Below are 22,495 nucleotides of genomic sequence, written 5' to 3' on the forward strand. Positions count from 1 at the left end.
ATTTAATAAAGAAAGTTTTCATAGATACTAGTATTCAGCATGTGCATAAAATATTATTTGATAATATCAATGTCTATTAGATTTATTTTGCTTATTGCAATAAATAAATGATTCATCTAACATGATTTGATTAAATATAATTTTATACCTGTTAAAATTTGTAATTTGCAGATTCACTTAAGTACATTTTGGAAATCAGACATTTTAAAAAGTTTCCCAATTTTATTACAAAAGCAAAACATGATCACTGAAGAATAATTAGAAAATAAAGACAAAAATACATAAATATCCTTATTTCCATCATCTAGAGATTATCAAGTAATAATCTGATAAGTATCTTTCCAGAATTTATTTTATGCTAAAATATGTATACACAGAAAGGACTTGTACATAATTATAATTTTTCGCTGATAATATATTATTAATTTATTTCCATGTTTATATTTTAGAATGGAAGAAACCTTAAAATTAACTTAAAACAGAATAAACAAAAAACAGCACAAACCACCATACATATATTGCCCTCCTCCTTTGCATGTCCATGACAGATATGCTGACTCATCATGATCATGGCACGTTCTGGTAGAGTTGAGACACAGCCTTTCGTCTTCCTCAACAAAGTGTTACACAAAACCACAACCAAAAGACTAAAGGTTAAAGTCAGGCAAGCTGATTATTTTTGACTAGTCTAAGCCAATAATAAGGAGTCAAGTGATTTCCTGACCAAAGCCACACAACAGCAACAGGATTCAAGGTTAGGAACTTGCTAAAATATTATATTGTCATAAATTTAAAATAGCATTTTATGGACTATGCTTCACAATAGTAATTTTTAAACACTGAAATTAAAGGGATAAATGAAGTTTGGGGCAAAAGTATGTAATAATTAAGTGTACCTAAATTTCTATTTATTCTTTGTGTTTAATCCATATTTATACAGTGTGGCAATTTCACTGCTGCTGTGGCACCCTGTCCTGAGAACACAACTGCTCCTCTACTTGATATTCTGCAGATTAAGACTTTTCAAATGTTTAGCAGATTAACACTGTTATACAAAAAACTAAAAGGCCCTTCCAAACTCTTTGTTTATTAAAGCCATCTAGGATTCGGAGATTCCCTGAGGCTCATGGTGTGCATTTTAGAAATCTGACAGAGAGGAATGTCACCTCTACCGGGCTCTGGGAGAAAAAAACCATCTGTGCGTGATTCATATCTTTGGATTCCTGAATTCTCAAGGCAGGTAGTAGCCTGTGGCCTTCACCATGTGATATGTAGTGGTATCTTAAACAGCCCAGGTTCACATACTATATGAGCACATCACTGCATTAGCAATATATTGTACCTTGAAGCACACATTGTAGGACCACACTCTACCAATACAAGATGATAAATACTGCCCATTGAGTCAACAATACTTAACAAATGTTTAATGAGCATTTATCTTGTGCCAAGCATTGTGTTAGGTTCTGAGGCTACAAAGATTGGGCAGACACAGTCCCTGACCTGAAAGAGCTTGCAATAAAACAGGGAGAACAGACATAAACAATTTTTTCTTACACTTTGAGGTTTTTCTATTGTTTATACTTATTTCATGGATAAAGAAACAAGAGGTGGGGCACCTGGGTGGCTCAGTCAGTTAAGCTTCCGACTCTTGATCTCAAGGTTGTGAGTTCAAGCTCTGCATTGGGCTCCCCACTGGGCAAAACATAAGAAATGAGAAACAAACAAAAAGAAATGAGAAACAAAAAAACAAAGAAATGAGGCAATATTTATAATAATAATCTATTTTTTCTTTCCTAAATATTTTAACAAATAAATGTAGGAAACACCAAGTTACAGAACAATGTGCTTTGTTATTATATTCATAACATATATTATTTTATTTGTTGTTATGTTATTTATTTATTATTATTTATTTATATATACTAGATAGACAAAAGATAGACCTGTTAACATTGGTTATTTCAGAAGACCAGTATTGTCTGCGATGGGTGAAGTGGGAAACTGTCATATTTATTCTTTATCTGCCATTGTTGTTGGCTTTTTAAGTGAGAATATATTATTTGATAATTTTAAATAATAAAAGATATCTCTAAATAATTTCCATAATTTAAAGAATAATGGTATATTTTCTTATGATCCTTTTATATCATAAAGCAAGTTTTTAAAGAGGTTTAGCTAATTCCAAAACTTACGAATTTGAGTGTTGTTGTTTTTTTTCTTATAAATCAAAGCAAGTCTGCCCTGCTCCCAACATGTGGTGATTAAAATATTTCTACAGGACCAAATAGGTGTTAGAAGTAAAAGGGTTTGCATATATGTTTATTAATTCTGTAAAAAGAGTTTTCTCATACTGGAAGGACCATCTTCAGTCCTACACTTTCTTTGTAGACCTTGTCCTAATCCACGCATCCTCTTGAGGTCAACAGAAGCCTATGTCATCTCCAAAAGGCATACAACTAGGTGAAAAAATTGCAATTCCATCTGACAGTAAGGACATGCTAAGAACAAAAGCTCAACAGAATCACACAAAATATTACAGCACTGTCCTTCCTACCACATTCTCCTTGTAATCCATGTTGTTACAGGCTAATATTAGGTACACTAAACCCTCAATATAAATAGGATACTGGAACAAAGAAAGCAATCCAAGATTTTATAATAATGATGATGATGATAATACTACAGTATTCCTTGCATGCAAAAATACTTTGGATGGACAATAAAACAACTACAAGGTAGCTAAAAATGTTGAAAATATTCAGTGTAGAAAGAAAAACACAAAAATTTAAAAAATGTTTTAGCTTTATAATAGAAACAATACTGACATACAAGGCACTGGGCATCCCATAGTGACAGCATCTGGACAGGTGACTGTATTCCCCTCATTCTCCCAACTTTTCAGATAGTCTTTTGTTTTTGTTTTGTTTTTGTATCTTTTTATTATGGTAAGATATATGTTACATAAAATTTGCCATAAAGTGTATAATTCAGGTGGTATCTGGGTGGCTCGGTCGGTTAAGCATCCAACTTCAGCTCAGGTCATGATCTCACAGTTTGTGGGTTCGAGCCTGGCGTCCAGCTCTGTGCTGACAGCTCAGGAGCCTGGAGCCTGCTTTGGATTCTGTGTCTCCTTCTCTCACTGCCACTCACCTGCTCATGCGCTCTCTCTCTCTCTCAAAAATGAATAAACATTAAAAGAAATTTTTTTTAAATAAAAAAAGAAACTATACTCATTAAACAAGAATTCCCCAGTCTCCCTTCCCAACAGCCTGTGGTAACTTCTTTTTTTTTTTTTTTTTTAAATTTTTTTTTTTTTTCAACGTTTATTTATTTTTGGGACAGAGAGAGACAGAGCATGAACGGGGGAGGGGCAGAGAGAGAGGGAGACACAGAATCGGAAACAGGCTCCAGGCTCTGAGCCATCAGCCCAGAGCCCGACGCGGGGCTCGAACTCACGGACCGCGAGATCGTGACCTGGCTGAAGTCGGACGCTTAACCGACAGCGCCACCCAGGCGCCCCAGCCTGTGGTAACTTCTAATCTACTTTCCATCCCTATGAATTTGGCTGTTTTAAGTATCTCATGTATAGGTGGAATTACGTAATATTCGTCCTTTTGTGTCTGGCATATTTCACTTAGCATGATTTTTTTTAAGATTCATTCATATTGTAGCATGTATTAGAACCTTATTCTTTTTCAATGCTGAATAATAGTTCATTGCATATGACACTTTGTTTATCCATTCACCTGTTAATGGACATTAGGCTTGTTTCTACCTTTTGGCTATTGTGAATAACACTGCTATAAATTTTTATGCCACTTGGCTAGGTGGCTGTTTCCTGCTACTTCATGCTGAAGGCACAGGACTTTGATCAGAGCATACATTAACTTCTGAATGGTTTTTGTTTTTGCCATGAGTGTAGTGGGGCACTAAGGAACCCACAAATTCAGATTTATTTTATCATTATCATTATTTTTATTATTATTATTATTGTTAATTATTGAGAGAGAGAGAGAGAGAGAGAGAGAGAGAGCATGAACAGGGAAAGTGGCAGAGGGAGACAGGAGAGAATCCCAACCAGGCTCCACACTAAGTGTGGAGCTGGATGCAGGGCTTGATCCCACGACCCTGGGATCATGACCTAAGCCAAAACCAAGGGTCAGACCCTCAACCAACTGAGCCACCCAAACACCCCAGATTTTGACAAATGACGTCAACAAACAGTGAAAGACAAGACTCTGAAGCTAAAAGAATTTCTTCCTTTCATATAACTTGATCTGTGATATTAGCATATTTGAAGAAAGAATGTATCAACAATTGGAAATGGCTTACATAAAGGTGTAGAAAAAGCAGAAGGTGAAGATGCAATTTGAAGCTGGAGAACCCTGATAAGCAAACTGTAAATTATAAGTCTGTGGAATAGATACATTTATTGTGGAGACAGATGCAGCTATTTATTACAGTATGATAACATATTTAACTAAATAAACAAAAATACCAATGTATACCATAAGAAACAAAAAGTCTTTTCTCATAATCTACTTGATGATCATACCCTGTCACATGCTCTATGGCTCCCAGGACTTTTTACTCAGAGTTTTTAACTTGATAATTAGTTGTGCAATTATTTGTTTACTCTTTCTCTCCCTTAAGCTCAATGAGGATGGGGATTGTGTTTATCTTCTGCACAGTGCTAGCTGCATTTATAATCAGTCTCTTACAATCTTGGTTGGTCTAATCTGCTCAGCCCAGAACTTGGAAATTAAATGCCAGAACTTGAAAAGTTAAAGCTATAACTTTAAGTAATTCACCAAGATAAACTTATAATAAAGTCAGCCAGGCAATTTTCCCTAAAGAAATCTTCCCAGCCCACTGGGCACCCTCTCAAACCACAATAGCATTCAGAATTGCTCAAGCACCACAGGGATACGATAGAAATTTTCATTGATATTTCAAAATGACCTCTGTAGAAATGTGCACAAGCACTTAAATTACTGTGATTATTTCTTCCTAGCAAGATATTGTCAGAGTTTAACCACTCTATCCAAAGTGGAAACTAAAATATACATGGAATACTACAAAGCAAAAGTACAGCATTGTTAATAATTTTTTAAATGACTCATTTAACTATCTACTCTATATTTCAAACAACTTAGAAACCATGATAAAGGACATGAAAAATTCACTCAAAGAACAAAAAGAATCACAGAGAATCCTTTACCTGTGCTCAGAACATAGCAATGGCAGTGACAAGAATAGAACTCATATATCTTGGGTTTCCAATTTCAGGGTTGCCGGAAGAGAAATTAGTTTCTGAATATGAAAGTGACCTGACCGAACCATCCTGTACCACAAGTCATGTTGTATATGACAGAAAAAAGCCTCTGCTTATTTCCTTCTAGAAGGTGTTGCTTGTCTCATTTGCCTTCTCAGGAAACCTGTATCCTAACTCCACTATTTGAAGCATACTCATTAGTTCGGATTCTGTGAGTAACAGCACTGGACCTTAAGGGTCTCTTTAATAAAGAGTTTTATGGGCATTAAACAAATGACTTTAGAATAACTAACCATTCCTCACAGTGGAGGAAGAAGCAGATATGGTTTCTACATGGCTAATGTGAACAAAACTTTTACAGCATTTAGTAAATTGCTATTGTTAATTTCTGAGTCCTTCTCCCTAGGAACTATAGAAAACCCTTAGCCAAACTTACCTTGAAAAATGGTCATAACTGGGGTGCCTGGCTGGCTCAGTTGGTTAAGATCTGACTCTTGATTTCAGCTCAGGTCATGATCTCATGGTTCATGAGTTCGAGCCTCATGTCAAGCTCTCTCTGTCTCTCTCACCTTCTCTTTCTGCCTCTCCCCAGCTTGTGCTCTCTCTCTCTCTCTCTCTCTAAAAATAAATAAACTCAAAAACAAAAAGAAAACTTGCTATAATCTCAAGTTTTTTTTCTTGTTGGTTCAGTATATCAAATAGGGTTCCTGCCTGTTTCATTTTTTAATATCTGGGTTCTTATTTCCATTAGAGATTTTCCTAGGCTCCCTCGCATAATAGAAATTATTTTTTTTTTTTTTTTTTTTTTTTTTTTTTTTTTTTTTTTTTTTTAAATTTTTTTTTCAACGTTTATTTATTTTTGGGACAGAGAGAGACAGAGCATGAATGGGGGAGGGGCAGAGAGAGAGGGAGACACAGAATCGGAAACAGGATCCAGGCTCTGAGCCATCAGCCCAGAGCCCGACGCGGGGCTCGAACTCACGGGCCGCGAGATCGTGACCTGGCTGAAGTCGGACGCTTAACCGACTGCGCCACCCAGGCGCCCCTAGAAATTATTAAATAAAGCTTACTTTGCACCATTGCTCCAAGTATTTATATATTAATTTAATATACAAAATAAACTTCATGAGATGTGAATGATTATAACTGCACTATACATATAAGGAAAATAAGGCACAGAGAGGTTAAGAATTTGCCCAAAGTCACACAGCTAGTATGTGGCAGAAACTGAGGATTCATTCTCCATGTGATTAACTACTATGTTATGTTGCTTGTCTAAGTACGAGGTACTTGATCACAGAATCCTCTGGGCTTGCTCCCACCAGTATGCTCAGAAAAACACCTATTTCTCTCTCTCTCTCTCTCTCTCTCTCTCTCTCTCTCTCCTGTTTGGCACTCTAAACTCCAAATTAGTTTAAGGGTATGGGAAGTATGACCACACAGACACTATCTCTGTGCTTGCTTTGTAGATGAAATCAAGATCTGTGAGAATTTGCACATACAAAGGTGCATGTAATTGTCTTAAACATTTCATTTTCTCATGCTCTTAATTTTTAGGGCCTAGTCAGTTAATCAAGATTATAGTCTTATTCAAGTGTCAGGAAATTAAAGTATGCAAAAAAAATACATGTTTGCTTATCGAATCATTAGAACATGCTCTTCCTTTAGCATTTCATTAATTTTTTTATTAAAAAAATTTTATTTTAAAAGAAAAATCTCTTTCATGGAGATTTAATGGATCACATATTCCTGGTCAGAAAAAAATGAAATGATTTCCATTTTGAAATATATATTCCAGGAGAAAAAAAATATTTTATTTTTGGTGTCACTTCTATAGTGGGTCAACTTCCTTGCTTTTCTATAAACTGAAACCAGGCAATATGTAGTGGTCAATGGAAAGTAGATTCACTTCTTTTGAGGATTAAAAAACATAACTCAAACACATGCAAAATTCATTGTATTGATGTTGGCACTAGATTTTCTTGCAAAGTCACTCTTCTATCACTGTTAATAAAAAGATAACACATATTGACAAGATTTTAAACGTCTATTGAAAAAATTACAGTTGATTAAAAATACTGAATTATTTTTTATCTGATACAAACATATTTATTGTTGTGCAATATTGCCCTCTTGTGTTTTCTCTAGTTAAGTCATTATTATTTTTATCAATTTAATATTCAGCTTTTAACTTTTCCATCTAAAATTAACTCACTCAATGACATGGGTGGGTCTAGAGAGTATTATGCAAAGCAAAATAAGTCATTCAGAGAAAGACAAATACCATATGATTTCACTCATACGTGGAATTTAAGAAACAAAAGAGATGAACATAGGGGAAAGAAAACTATAGAGAACAAACTGAGGGTTGCTGGAGGGGAGGCGGATGGGGTAATGGGCTAAATGATTGATGGGTATTAAGGAAGGCACTTGGGGTGAGCACTGGATGTTGTATATACGTGATGAATTACTAAATTCTACTCCTGAAACTAATATTATGTTAACTAACTAGAATTTAAATAAAAACTTGAAACATTAAAAAATAAATTAATGAAAAAAATAAACTCACTGCTAAATGAACTTCAAAGCCTCATGTTCAAAACCACCCTCAAACTCAATACCCAAAAAGGAAATAATAACCCAGTTAAGAAATGGGCAGAAGACTTGAATAGACACTTTTCCAAAGGGGACATTCAGATGGCTAAGAGACACATGAAAAGATGTTCAACATCATTCATCATCGAGGAAATACAAATCAAAACCACAATGAGATACTACCTCACACCTGTCAGAATGGCTAAAATGAACAACACAAGAAACAACAGGTGTTGACAAGGATGCAGAGAAAGGAAAACCCTCTTGCACTGCTGGTGGGAATGCAAACTGGTGCAGCCACTCTGGAAAACACTATGGAGTTTCCTCAAAAAACTGAAAATAGAGCTACTCTATGATACAGCAATTGCACTATTAGGGTATTTATCCAAAGAATACAAAAATAAAGATTTGAAGGGGTACATGCACCCCAATGTTTATAGCACATTATCAACAACAGCCAAACTATGGAGAAAGCCCAAATATCCATTGACTGATAAATGGATAACGATGTGATATATATATATATATATATATATATATATATATATATATACACACACACACATATACATATACAATGGAATATTACTCAGCCATCAAAAAGAATGAAATCTCGCCATTTGCAACAACATGGATGGAACTAGAATGTACTATGTTAAATGAAATAAGTCAACCAGAGAAAGACAATACCATATTGTCCACATATGAGGAATGTGGAATATCATATGTGGAATATCAGCAATTCACTCATATGTTTAAGAAACAGGACAGATGAACATATGGGAAGGAGGAGGGAAAGAGAAGAGAGGGAAACAACCTACAGGAGACTCAATGATAGAAAACAAATTGAGAGTTGATGGATGGAGGTGGGTGGGAGATGGGCTAGATGGGTGATGGGTATTAAGGAGGGCACATACAATAAGGGTGTTGTATTAAGTGATTTATCACTGAACTCTACTGAAGGCAATTTTGCACTGTATGTTAACTAAATAACATTTAAATTAAAAAACAAAAAACATCATGATCAGTAGTTAATGTTAGTGTTATGGTTTATGGTATACCTATTCCTTTAAATCTCTGAGTTAATTTATAAAATATTGTGATCAAAAGTTAAGAGAAGCAGAGTCAAGCAGAAGTAAATACATAAACAAAAATCTAGCCTCATGTCAAGGAATACTAAAACCCTGACGGTTAGTACTCATTTTACCAAGTTATGCAAGATGCAGCCAATTTGTCTGTTAGGATAAGTCTGGCTTAATATCCTTGCAGTCAGTTTCTCCCTTTAGCTTACTTAGTTTTTATGGCTATATAAATACACTGCTAAAATTTTAAATTATTTTGAAAACATTTTTCCTTGCCTATTAAATTAGCAAAATTTTCTTTTTAATATTGTCTAATTAGGACAAGTACTCTTGGAGTGCCCAGGTGGCTCAGTCGTTTGAATGTCCGACTCTTGATTTCAGCTCAGGTCATGATCCCAGGGTTGTGGGATCAAGCCCTGTGTCAGGCTCTGCACTGAGAGTGGAGCCTGTTTAGGATTTTCTCTCTCCCTTTGTCCCTCTCCCAGCTCATGCTCTATGTTTCTCTGAATAATAATAATAATAATAATAATAATAATAATAATAAAAGAACAAGTACTTTCATATGTTGAAAAGTAAATTTGGTACACTCCCTTTTGTAAATCAAGTTGACAGTATATACTAAAAGCCTTAAAAAAAGGATTATTAGGTTTGCTTCTAAGAATTTATCTCAAATGCGCAATCCTAAGTACCCCAAAAATTTATGCTAAAACTACTCATCATAGCATTATTTATAGTACAAACATTGGTAACAACCTAAAGATGGTTGTGTGTTGAATTTGATTGGAATATATACAGTGAAATTTTTGCAACAGTTAACATTTTAGTGTAATATTTAAAATAACGTGAACTTTTTCTATGTTGTTAAGTTTTAAAAATTCAGAATATAAATATACGTGTGTGTGTATGTATCACAATGATCTAAAAGCAATTCTCCCTAAACTATAGACAAAGACTAAAATAAAATGCCTCAAAATATTAATAATGGTTATCATTTGAGGGTGGCACTATGTGTGGCTTTTTTCTTTCCACTTCTCTGTGTTTATGTTGAACATGTATTACTGTTACAGTGGGGGGGAGCCTGCATGTTACTGCAAAATCCAGCAGAATCGAGGCACTGTCCTCTATACAAATCAGGAATTTTATGGGCTTTCTGTGCAAGCTCAGAAAGCTTTTATAAAGGAAATGAAGACTTTGGCAATAGGCTCAGGATAGTTGAGCCATTGTAGGAAAGTGGAGAAGTCCCTCAATTAGGAAAAAAAAAAGTGGGTAAGTCCCTTAGGATGGATACTTTCTCTTCTAACACTTCATTCTTTAGAAGAAGAGCAAAAGTAGAGTTAGGTGATGGATTCCTTTTCCAAACACATAAAGGAACAAAAAAGCAACAGCCATTTAGTTAGTGCTTAATATGTGCTAGGTTGGTTTGAAAGGGTGAAAAGCTAAATGTGATGAATGGGTGAATGAAAAGAAGGATGGTTACAGAATTTCACTTCCAGCCATCACATAGGAAGGACCCTGCAGTCAGATTATAGCTAAAGAGCTGGTTTTCCCACCTGTAATTCGGCAATAATCCTTGTCTCCCTTACCTCCCATTCCCATCCATCTTCAAGACTGCAGAGAGAGTGATCTTTTCAAAGAACAAACCTTCAACGGATTCCCAGTACCTCTCGAGATAAAATCTAAATTTATGGTGGCTGACAACGCCCTTTAAGATCTGGCTTTGGCTTATATCTCCAGCTTCCTCTTCTGCTTCCTCACTCCACCTTCCAGGCATTCTGATCTTCCCCAGGCTTTGGCCATCCAGTCTCTTTTGTTTAGCTAACTCCTGCTTGCTTTTCAAGTCTCTGGTTAAATGTTGCCTTCATTGGGAAAATACAGCTGCCCCTACAATATGCACCTACCATAATCACTGCTTTCCTTGTCATAGCCCTTTCTGTATGTTACTAAATTCTCTGGTTTGATTGTCCTTATCAGGACTATAGGGTCTGTGAGGGCAAGGGCTAAGTCTGCCCTTCACCTTGATACCTACAATGCCTAACAGCGGAGCAACAGATGTTTACTGAATAAATGGATGAATAAGTGAGATTGTTTGATTATATCCAACTTTTCCAAAACTTTCTCTGAAGACTCACTCTCACTGATGAACATGCATATTAATATAAAGATGATACATGTTGTGGGGCGCCTGGGTGCCCCAGGTCCCGACTTAAGCGTCCGACTTCAGCCAGGTCACGATCTCGCGGTCCGTGAGTTCGAGCCCCGCGTCAGGCTCTGGGCTGATGGCTCGGAGCCTGGAGCCTGTTTCCGATTCTGTGTCTCCCTCTCTCTCTGCCCCTTCCTCGTTCATGCTCTGTCTCTCTCTGTCCCAAAAAAAAAAAAAAAAAAAAAAAAAAAAAAAAAAAAAAAGCTGAAAAAAAAGATGATACATGTTGTGATGGTGGTGGTCCTGGGGATGCTTTGAGTTCTTCATTCAGCACTGTAGTCCTGAATCCTATTCTCACTTAACAGATACATGTGCATGTGTGTATATATTTCAAGAGATTTTTCAAATTAATTTTCATGCCCCTTATGGGGAAAAAAGAGACACTCTGATACATTAACCAATTGTTTCTAATCCTTACAAAAAGATATTTTCATCCAAAAATAGGGGAGTAAATATATTATAATTCATAAAATAATTATAATTTTTAAAGACATAAGAAAATAATACAACACATTTTATAAAAGCATACAAACTACATATACAAAATAAGCTAATCACTCCCATACATAAAAGTACATATTATATATTTACATAATAGAAAGGTTGGAAGAAAATGCATCATATACTGTGATTCCTTCTGAGCATCATCACATGTAAAATACTGTTCTTGGGGCACCTGGGTGGCTCAGTCAATTGAGCAGCCGACTTTGGCTCAGGTCATGATTCTCATGGTCAAAGAGTTCAAGCCCCACATCTGGCTTACTGCTGTCAGCACAGAGCCTGCTTTGGATCCTCTGTCCCCCTTTCTCTCGCCCACCCCTGCTCTCTCTCCTTCAAAAATAAACATTAAAAAAAGGGCACTTTTCTTCCTTACACTTTTCAGCATTTCTCTTCAGAATGAGCATGTATTACCTTGTTTAAAACACCAGAAGTTATCTTAAAAAAACTTTATAATATAAAGACAAATTCGTTTATGGGTAGGCAGTTGTTTCAAATATTGTTTTAAGACAAAAGTCTAGGCATGAACATTTTTCATAGAGCACACATATATATTTAAAAATATTACTGGGGGGTGGCTGGGTGGCTCAGCCAGTTAACTATCCGATTTCGGCTCAGGTCATGATCTCACAGTTAGTGAATTCAAGTACTGCCACGGGCTCTGTGCTGACCACTCAGAGCCTGGAGCCTGTTGCAGATTCTGTGTCTCCCTCTCTTTCTGCTCCTCCTCCACTCACGCTTTCTCTCTCTCTCTCTCTCTCTCTCTCTCTCTCAAAAATAAATAAACATTAAAAAAATTTTTTTAATAAAAATATTTTACTGAATACATGTAAAAATGCAAATATTTTATATTTAATAGATTCAATGATACAATGACCTTTAATGTAGATGCTACTAGAAGACACTACAGAACTTAATCATCTTTATGTTTTTTACATTTTTTTAATGTTTATTTATATTTGAGAGAGACAGCATGAGCAGGGAGAGGTACAGGGAGACAGAGACAGAATCTGAAGCAGGCTCCAGGCTCTGAGCTGTCAGCACAAAGCCCATCACAGGGCTCGAACCCATGAAACCGCGAGATCATGACCTGAGTCGAAGTTGGTTGCTTAACTGACTGAGCCACCCAGGCACCCCAAGAACTATAATCATCTTGAATCTGACTTCTCAAATATCCTCATGTTCAGAGTTTTTCATATTTCTCAAGGGAAAACAATTCTATTAAAGAATATTTCATGAAAAGTTTTGGAAAGTAAATTAATGCACATATTAATATGCCAAACACAAATAAGATGGACATTTTTAAAAAAGGATGGGTGGAGGCAATTAACCAACCATACAGGTACTGTAAGTTGATTAGGGGAGAGGTAATGTGGGCAGAACTGACTCTTTGAAACAGGCCAGAAGGAGCAGTTTCTACAGCTAGTCTGGGAAAGTCCCTCACCTGCACCACCTATCTCAATAGATCTAGGAAGTTGCTTTTTTTTGTTGGTTTTTTTTTTTTTTTTAGCTTAACAATAGGTTCAGTGATAAGCAAAGTTGCCCTCCTCCAAAGCTCCCTGAAGTGCAAAAGGACTAAGAAGATCAAAGGAGCCATTAACCACTCCCTGAACTTCAAAGGTTTCTCCTATAAGAACTCTGAGAAGCAGCTGTGAGTTTATAGATTACTTAGGGACTTCCATTACAGTGTATAAATATAACATAACAAATACCTTGGCTATCATATTCTTTTTATTTCTTTACTAGGGTTGCATTTTAGATTTTACAGTTTTGTACACATATGAAAATGAACAACAAATCAAAATATTTTAAGACTAGAGACCTACACATTCCCAATGAACACAACATATTCTTAGCACTGTGCTCTCTTTTTGCTTTCTAAACCTAGCTTCGTAATGTCGTTTCTATATTTTCCCATTCAGAAAGAAAGTAATGAAACAACTACTTTGCTTCACATAGCTTGTGTTTTAATGCAATATTCAAACAAAATCTACAAAATCACTTATTTTTCCTGGATTGGTTTCCAGACTCAGGTCCCTAGTGATGAAAGTGTCTCTTCACTAAAGCATTTCATGCAAGCTGGGGTGACCCACAGCCCAAACAATTTAGTCAGACATGTGCGTGCAGACTGTTGTGTTGTCATTGAACACGTAGTCTCAAAGTGGTTCATTTTAACAATAAGAACTGCATCTCTAAGTGATTTTTTTTTTACTTTTAACGAAATTATTAAAAAATTAAATTCTGTATTGAAATATCACATATATACATAAATCATAAGTGTACACTTCAATACATGTCTATAAAAAGTATACACTCCTGAAATCACCAGCATTCAGATTAAAAAAAAAAACAGATTATAGAATATTTCCAGCACCTCAAAACTCTCTCTTTGACCCTCCTCCACATTCCTGACTTCTGATACCGACTATAGTAGCCAACAATGGCCAGACACACATAAAAACAGAGCTCGACCCACAACCCGGAGCAACCTGCCCACCAACCCCCATCTACAGTGAACAACCCAGGAAGCCAGGCTGCTCTGATTTGGACCTGGAGGAAGCCAGAGTGCTACCTCTGCTAACAATGTGGGAATCCAAACTAACTTTTGTAACAACTGACCCCAATGACCAGGACTTGATTAATGACTGACAGCTTCTCCAGTTTTCGTCCCTGCTTCCAACTTCAGACCAATGCAAGAAAGACAAGTATGCACCCCTAGCCAATCCTGTGTTTATTTTAATAAAAAGAATCTGAAGTGAAAGACCCTAGAATATACTACTAGATTCTTAGGACCTTTGAAGATACTTTTCTTACCACTTCTAGTGATGAGAAGTCCTGTATAAATAAACGTGTTTAAAGACATTTATACCGAGAGACATTTACAATCTGAAAAGGGGTAGAGCAAGATCAATCTTTGATTCATGCATTCAGAATTATGTATTATGCATCTACCAGTAAAAAGAGAAGTAAGACACAATTCCCATCCTTAAAAGTCTTCTATTCTAGGAGTGCCTAGGTGGCTCAGTTGGTTGGGCATCCAACTCTTGATTTTGGCTTAGGTCAAGATCTCACAGTTTGTCAATTTGAGCCTCACTCAAACAGAGGGATTCTCTGTTTCCCTCTCTCTCTGCCTATCACTTGTGTGCTGTCTCTCTGTCTCTCAAAAATAAATAAATAAACATTAAAAAAAAAGTCTTCTAAAAGAAGCCACAGAAGAGCAAAGAAGCCATGAGTAAGTTTGGTCACAGAAATCGGAAGAACTCAGAGTAGGGAGAAGTCAGTTTTGCAAGTGGTGAGAAGGTAGGTGCGTGTGTGTGTGTGTGTGTGTGTGTGTGTGTGTGTGAGAGAGAGAGAGAGAGAGAGAGAGAGAGAGAGAGAGAGAGAAATTAGGAATGGTGGAGGTAATGATTTTAAAAACCAGTAGCAGGATGAGCACAGATACACAGGCCAGAAAATCATCTTACACATTTTGGGTATTACAAGTAGTAGTTTGGTTCAAAGTTCACTCATTCATATATACAATAATTATTAAATGAATGCTTTCAGTTGAAATTGTGAATGGCAAGAAATAACTTGTGCTTCAAAATAAGATGATCAAGAGCGTCTGGTCTACGCAGTGAACACAAAACATGGCCTTCCTAACATCCATTCCCCATTCTTCTTTCTAACAGAACCTCAGTTTTGTTAGTATACACCTTTCTCCCCCAACATGCATGCCTCCAAAGAAGCTCACCCACTCTTAGTCCCAGGTAGCCTAGTATTATCCATATTTAATAAGTGGGGTAAACCTAGTCTTTTTCCACTGGCTGACTCTGGAATAGCACATGAGCAATTATAATCAAGGGGACACCAAGAGAGGTTTGCTAGAGGCTTCTGGGAAAATAACTCTGTGAGTTACCGAAAGCCTGTCCCTTCCTTTCACTGGGCATGAATCAAGAAACACATAGCCCCAAACACTTATGGCAACTGTATTATAATTAGGAAGGAAAGCAGCTTTAGGATGGAGCGGACTTCATGAAAGGCAGGAGACAGAAAGAAACCTGGGTTCTCAAATAATATCATTGAACCAATTAACCCTAAAGTTCACCTTGTCATCGATAGTCTTTTACATGATCTAGTTCACTCCCTTATTTTCTTAAAAGCTAGATTGAGTTGGTTTTTCTGTTACTTGTGACCAAAGCACCCCAATTAGATTTGATTATTAGGCAATGGGGAGTCACTGAAGAAGTTTAAGCAAAAGACTGAAATAATCGGTTTGCATTTTTTGAAACATTTATTTATTTTTGAGAGAGAGAGAGAGAGACAGAGAGAGAGAGAGCAGGTGAGGCAGTAAAAGCAGGGGACAGAGGATCTGAAGCAGGCTCCGTGCCGAGAGTAGAGAGCCCAATGCGGATTCAAACTTATGAACTGTGAAATCATGACCTGAGCTGAAGTAACACTGTGAATGACACTTAACCCACTGATCCACCCAGACACCCTTGGTTTGCATTTTATGAGGACGACAGTGGCAGAAATGTTGAGGATAGATGGGTGGGATGGGAGAATGGCTAACATCTACTGAGGGCACACCATGTGCTTATATTAGTCTGAACACTTTATATATATTAATTCATTTAACCTTCCAAAACTCTATGAGGCATGCAGTATTACCCATATTTGATAAGAACAATCTGAAATTCAGAGACATTAAGTTGTCTAAGATCATATAGCTAGTAAGTGGCAGAGCCAAGATTTGAACCCCAATTTTATTATAGATATTTCTTCACCTCCCCTGGTCCCCAGCCATATATATCAGGAAAAGCTCATCTTACTCTCAGCCTCAAATTTGCCTCATTGATGTAAGAGTACACCCAATAACTGGGTTTCCGGTGACCGACTCAGGAATAGGCCAGTCACCCAATTCTGGTCTGGCTTCTAACCACCAATTTATGCTGCTTATTTCATTGGGCTATTGTGAGAACTAAAATGGGTTATTGCTTATAAGATACTTAATATATGGTAGGCCCATAATAAATGCTAGCTACTGCTGTGATGATTTTAGTCTACTATATCAAGAAAAACTGAGGAGGGGCGCCTGGGTGGCTCAGTCGGTTAAGTGTCCGACTTCTGCTCAGGTCATGATCTCACGGTCTGTGAGTTCGAGCCCCGCGTCGGGCTCTGTGCTGACAGCTCAGAGCCTGGAGCCTGTTTCAGATTCTGTGTCTCCCTCTCTCTCTGCCTCTCCCCTGCTCATTCTCTGTCTCTCTCTGTCTCAAAAATAAAATAAAAACATTAAAAAAGAATTAAAAAAAAAAAAAAGAAAAACTGAGGGGTGTTCAGAGGAGGAGGGCAAAGGTGTATTAGGACAGAAGCCAAGGGAAGGAGTTTCGGAAGGGCATAGCAGGATCAAATGCCATGGGAAAATAAAGTGACAAGAGAGTTCAAGAGACTAATGGGACTAGCCTTTGGGACATACAAGTGACTTTTGCCAGAGAGGTGACCGTGGAAGGGTTGAGGTGGAAGCCAACTGATTGGCTAACAAGAGACTTGCACCTGAGTGCAGACTGTGGCTACCTACTACAGATTAGCAGTTTCACTGTGATGGAAAGCAGAGAGAGAAAGGATGGTAGGAGGAGTCTCCAGATGGGGTGCATTTATAAGCTTTGAGGCAACAGCCAGCAAACGTACCACTGAAAATTCAGGAGAGAGAACGATGATGGGACAGGTCCCAAAGGAAACTTGAAAGAAACTGTAAACAGTGTATTGTTCTACTTTTTACCCTAAAACTGCTCTAAAAAATAAAGTTATATATATATATAATATATACACATTATATATATAATATATATATAATAATATATACTATATAATAATATATATAATTATATATAAAATATATTTAAAATATATAAAATATTATATATTATTATTATATTATATATAATAATTATATATAATAATTATATATATAATATATATGTAATATAATAATTATATATAATATAATAATAATATAATATACATATTATATATATTATATATTTTATATATATATAAAAATAAAGTTATATATATATATATAACTTTAAAAAAAAAAAAGGAGACTAGAGAGAGGTATTAGTCTTGAAGAATTGGGTCATCTTCTACCCTCTAAAACTGAGGGGGAAGGATATAAGGATAAGTGCAGATATAGATGCATTTATTGACATGGGGGGGTGGGAGTGGCGCAAGTGCGTCTCTGGAAGAGTTCCTTTTTCCTAGCGACGTGGAGGCAGGGGCATCTGCTGAGAAGGAGAGTGTGAAACAAGTAGTGGTCAAAGATGAAGCTAGCCTCGAAAACTGGTAAAAACAACTCTAGAGTACCGACAGCTGAGAGCATAGCTAAATTGGAGACCAAATATTTTCAATGGCTTTAATATAAAGGAATATATGATTCTGCCCAGCACCTCTCACTTACCCAGGTGCAGATAGGAGAATCAGCCTGTCCCTGCCCTTGGCACGTTATGAAAGTACGAGGTTGAAAGTAACAGAAATAGTGACCATTTGCCCATAGTCCTCTCCCATTCCTCATACTCCCCTGAGGCCTCAGTTATACAAACGAAATCTGTGCCTACAATTGGGACTGCCAAACACTGCTCTCAAAGGGACACAGCATTAAAAGAACAGAACGTCACTTCCTCAAATTCAAAGGGAAAAATCAAGTTGTTAATTAAAGCACTTTACCTGGGAATCTCGTAGTGTTCCAGGATTGCAGGTGGTAAAACAACATCCTTCTATTCATCCTTTGATTAAATTCTATAGACCTCAAATTCGATGTATCCCCTTTCTTTCATCTAAGATAAAACAAAGAACACTCATATTCAAGGCTTTATGTATAATAGATAGGATTAGTAGGATTAAGAGCCACATGGCACATAAAACTATACAAATATTTAAATTATTCAGTATATGTGCCTATGGCACATAACATGACATCCTGCTGAGTCGAGATAACTTAAAACATCTCTCTGTTATTAACATCTTCATTCCCAGTTACCTTTACGAAAACTGGCCAATAAGAGAAAAATGTCTAGTTGTTAGAATTAAGAAGGAACTTTTCTCCTTTCAAGCTAACTTAAGGAAGCTGCTTGAGGATATTGTTTCAAAATTGATGTTGGTTATTTTAGTTGATTTAATGAGGAGTTTTTTCTTCTAAAAAAAAAAAAAACTTAAGGTGTGTCCTTTCATTATTCAAAAGAGAACAAAGACAATAGTAACTAAGTGACTATTGTATCATAAGATATTGCCAAGCAATGAAAATACTAATTATCCAGATAAAAGACTGTCCCTTGTTACACTTCCCTGCTCCAAGACCATTTCTTCCTCCTTCCCATGAAGTCATTGCTCACAGAGATAGTTGCCTTTTCAATGCCTCAAAATAGGCAAACATGCCCAAAGAGCTGAAGTGAATTAATCCTATTTCTTTTTTTTTTTTTCAACGTTTATTTATTTTTTTTTGGGGGGACAGAGAGAGACAGAGCATGAACGGGGGAGGGGCAGAGAGAGAGGGAGACACAGAATCGGAAACAGGCTCCAGGCTCTGAGCCATCAGCCCAGAGCCCGACGCGGGGCTCGAACTCGCGGACCGCAAGATCGTGACCTGGCTGAAGTCGGACGCTTAACCGACTGCGCCACCCAGGCGCCCCGAATTAATCCTATTTCTATACCTAAAATAATGCTATCACCATATCAGCATATTACTCACAAACATGAGTTTGAAAATACTTTACAAATATAAGGACAGATTTCTTAGGGAAGTCTTCTGATGTCGATGGATCATCATTGGGATCTTAATACTGGGATGTAAAACAAGTCACTGGAGCTTAGATGTCAGAGATCCTATTAGCTTATTCACTAGGAAGGAGGCCAGAATTTACTTTGTAATTGTAAACACTCTGCACTGCTGAGAGAATAGCATAATGTAGTTTAAAAAAAAGAAAAGAAAAGAAAAGAAAACCCAATAGGTCCCCTTTTATTTTTTTTTCTTTTTTTCAACGTTTTTATTTTATTTTTGGGACAGAGAGAGACAGAGCATGAACGGGGGAGGGGCAGAGAGAGAGGGAGACACAGAATCGGAAATAGGCTCCAGGCTTCGAGCCATCAGCCCAGAGCCTGACGCGGGGCTCGAACTCCCGGACCTCGAGATCGTGACCTGGCTGAAGTCGGACGCTTAACCGACTGCGCCACCCAGGCGCCCCAGGTCCCCGTTTATATATTAAATATGTGAATACTAAGTGAAGAAGACTCAGTCACTGACCTCAAGTAGGTCTTTATAATTCTCATCTCTCTGAAAATAACTGTGGGACAACATTAAGTGAGCCCCTGGGTGTGGGAAAGCTCAGTGCCACGTGACAATATGGAAAGAACAGTAAGACTTGGTGCCGCTCATTCATTACAGTGGAGTCGTATCTTTCTTAGGACAGGGTTATTCCACAGATACGGAGAGGCATTTTGCTAGGTAAAAATTAAACGTGTCTTGGGGAATTGTGTGGAGACACTTTGGCCATTTTTTCCCCTGCACTACTTGAACAGATCATTGTTTCCTTGGCTGACCCCCCAGGTTAAACTTAGAAACTATGTCATTTGAAAAATATGTATTGTTAAACAATGCAGGTACATCTGAAAATATGGTTTTATTTTGTACTTTTTAAAAACCATCAATGGGATCCCATTGTACTTATTAGTTTATTTTACCTCCTTAGGGTGTTTAGAAGGTCTTAAGCACTTAAGACAATGTATGTTTTCTAAAAATGGCCACAGCAGTATTTCTGGTCCCACATGTTCTCTACAAACTTTGCTTCTCCCTATCAAGAAGTAGAATCTATCTCCCCTGCCTCTGAACCTGGATGAGGCTTTATAAGGGCCTGGGTAAAGAGAACGCAGCAGAATTAATACTGCATGACTTCTAAGGCAGATAAACCATAATATGCTTTTACCTGGCTCTCGCTCTCTTAGGATACTCACCCTTAGAACCTAACCCTCATGCTGTGAGGAGCCCAACCAAGTCCACATTAAGAGACCACCTGCTGGGGCGCCTGGGTGGCGCAGTCGGTTGAGCGTCCGACTTCAGCCAGGTCACGATCTCGCGGTCCGTGAGTTCGAGCCCCGCGTCGGGCTCTGGGCTGATGGCTCGGAGCCTGGAGCCTGTTTCCGATTCTGTGTCTCCCTCTCTCTCTGCCCCTCCCCCATTCATGCTCTGTCTCTCTCTGTCCCAAAAATAAATAAACGTTGAAAAAAAAAAATTAAAAAAAAAAAAAAGAGACCACCTGCAGAGGTCTACAGGGAGTTGAGCTGAGGTCTCCAGCCTGCAGCCTCCAGCCAGTATCAATCACCAACATGAAAGTGAAAACTTTTCAGAGGATTCCCATCTTCAGCCTTCCAGTTGAGGCCCTATGCATAAGGGAGCAGAAAAAAAGTCATACCTGCTGTGCTATCTCAATTCCTGACGCACAGAATCTGTCAGCATAATAAATGGTTGTTTTTTACCACTACCTTGTGGGCATAATTCGCAATGCAGCCATAGTACCTGGAAGTGTACCAATATATTTTATTATTAATAATTCAATATATTCTATCATATTCAATCTTTCAAACAATAACATAATTAACTATAGTATTTTGGTATCTTAAGCTTAATCATCCTGTATTGATAGACACTTAGGTGGTTTGTACTTATTTTTTTCCTATTATAGACAAGGCTGAAATAAACATTTACATCTCTTTGTACACAAATGCCAGTATTTCTACAAAAACCTATAAATTAGTTTTTGTAAAAACCTATAAATGAGTTAATAAATACATGCAAGATACTTACAGCAGTGCTAGCACAGAGTAACACATTATTTTTATCACCACAGATTGAACTTCTAGATGGAACGTGATAGCTTTTCCTTAATGACTTTAGTGACAAGGATCCTAACAATTGTACCTAACTGCTATGCTACAGTAGAGGCCACTTTCTAGAGTTTAGATCAAGGCAGAAAAGTTGTAAACATAATCAGTCACAGATTATGTCCCTGAAAACATCCATCTGCTGCTGACATGACTAGCTCTACAAATCAGTTTTCAAAAAACTTGAGTTTGCTCCGTGGGCTGGTGAGTTACACGAACAGATCTGCTGGAAATCACCGGTTGCGGACTACAGGGGAAAGAGCGCAGCCACATGCTCAAGTGCGTGCGGCTGTTCTATCTGCATCCGCCTGGGCAGACCACTTGGTGGAGTGACTGGGGAGAAGGTTCAGGACGTGTCTTTCCCGGTGACAATTTGTGTCACAAGTTTAGGAGTGTGCTTTACCAGACGTTGCCACTTTCTTCCACCATCTCTAACTCTTCCCCAGGCGTGCTTGCATCTGTCTAGCACTTTAAATCACATTTACCTCTAAATTCCTGGGCGGAGTGAAGGGGACAAGGAGAGAGGAAGAGGACTATCTGTCCACCGTCTCTGGTCTCAAAGGGGCAGAATAGTTAAACTTCATTCACACTGCAAACAAACCAGTTTTCAACAGCTTTTAACTTCCTGTCTCTTTCGATTTTCTCCCGTTTTGCTCCATTTTTAAGGGACTCGGGTAACCGCCCTCCTTTCTCTGCCTTCCTCCCCCGCCGCTCCTCGGGTCAGGGCAAAGGTAGCACAGCTGAGGAAGAGCATTTTTAGGAGAGTGGCGTGGTCAACAAGCCACAAGCGGGCGGGCTTCGCGACAGCTCCGTGGGGGCGACGGGGTTGGGAGAGGGAGCGCCCGTCCCGCCTATCTCTCCCCGGTCCTGCGTCGCAAGCTCCGCGGGCTGAGGAGTCCCAACGCCGAGGACAGTGGACTAGGCGCCGAAGAC

At 37.8% G+C, this 22,495-nt stretch overlaps 1 long non-coding RNA gene across 1 annotated transcript; it reads right to left on the reverse strand.

Moving 5' to 3' along the window:
* Positions 1–874: 874 nt before the first annotated feature.
* On the reverse strand, positions 875–22,170 carry LOC125167919 (uncharacterized). The gene is made up of 4 exons (XR_007152988.1): positions 22,048–22,170; positions 21,094–21,197; positions 18,356–18,465; positions 875–1,695 (listed from the first exon to the last, which is right to left on the reverse strand). It is a non-coding gene; the product is annotated as an uncharacterized LOC125167919 (long non-coding RNA).
* Between the last annotated feature and the right edge of the window lie 325 nt (positions 22,171–22,495).

The sequence above is a fragment of the Prionailurus viverrinus genome, chromosome B3 (assembly GCF_022837055.1).
Source record: "Prionailurus viverrinus isolate Anna chromosome B3, UM_Priviv_1.0, whole genome shotgun sequence".
In the NCBI taxonomy this organism is placed as follows: domain Eukaryota; kingdom Metazoa; phylum Chordata; class Mammalia; order Carnivora; family Felidae; genus Prionailurus; species Prionailurus viverrinus.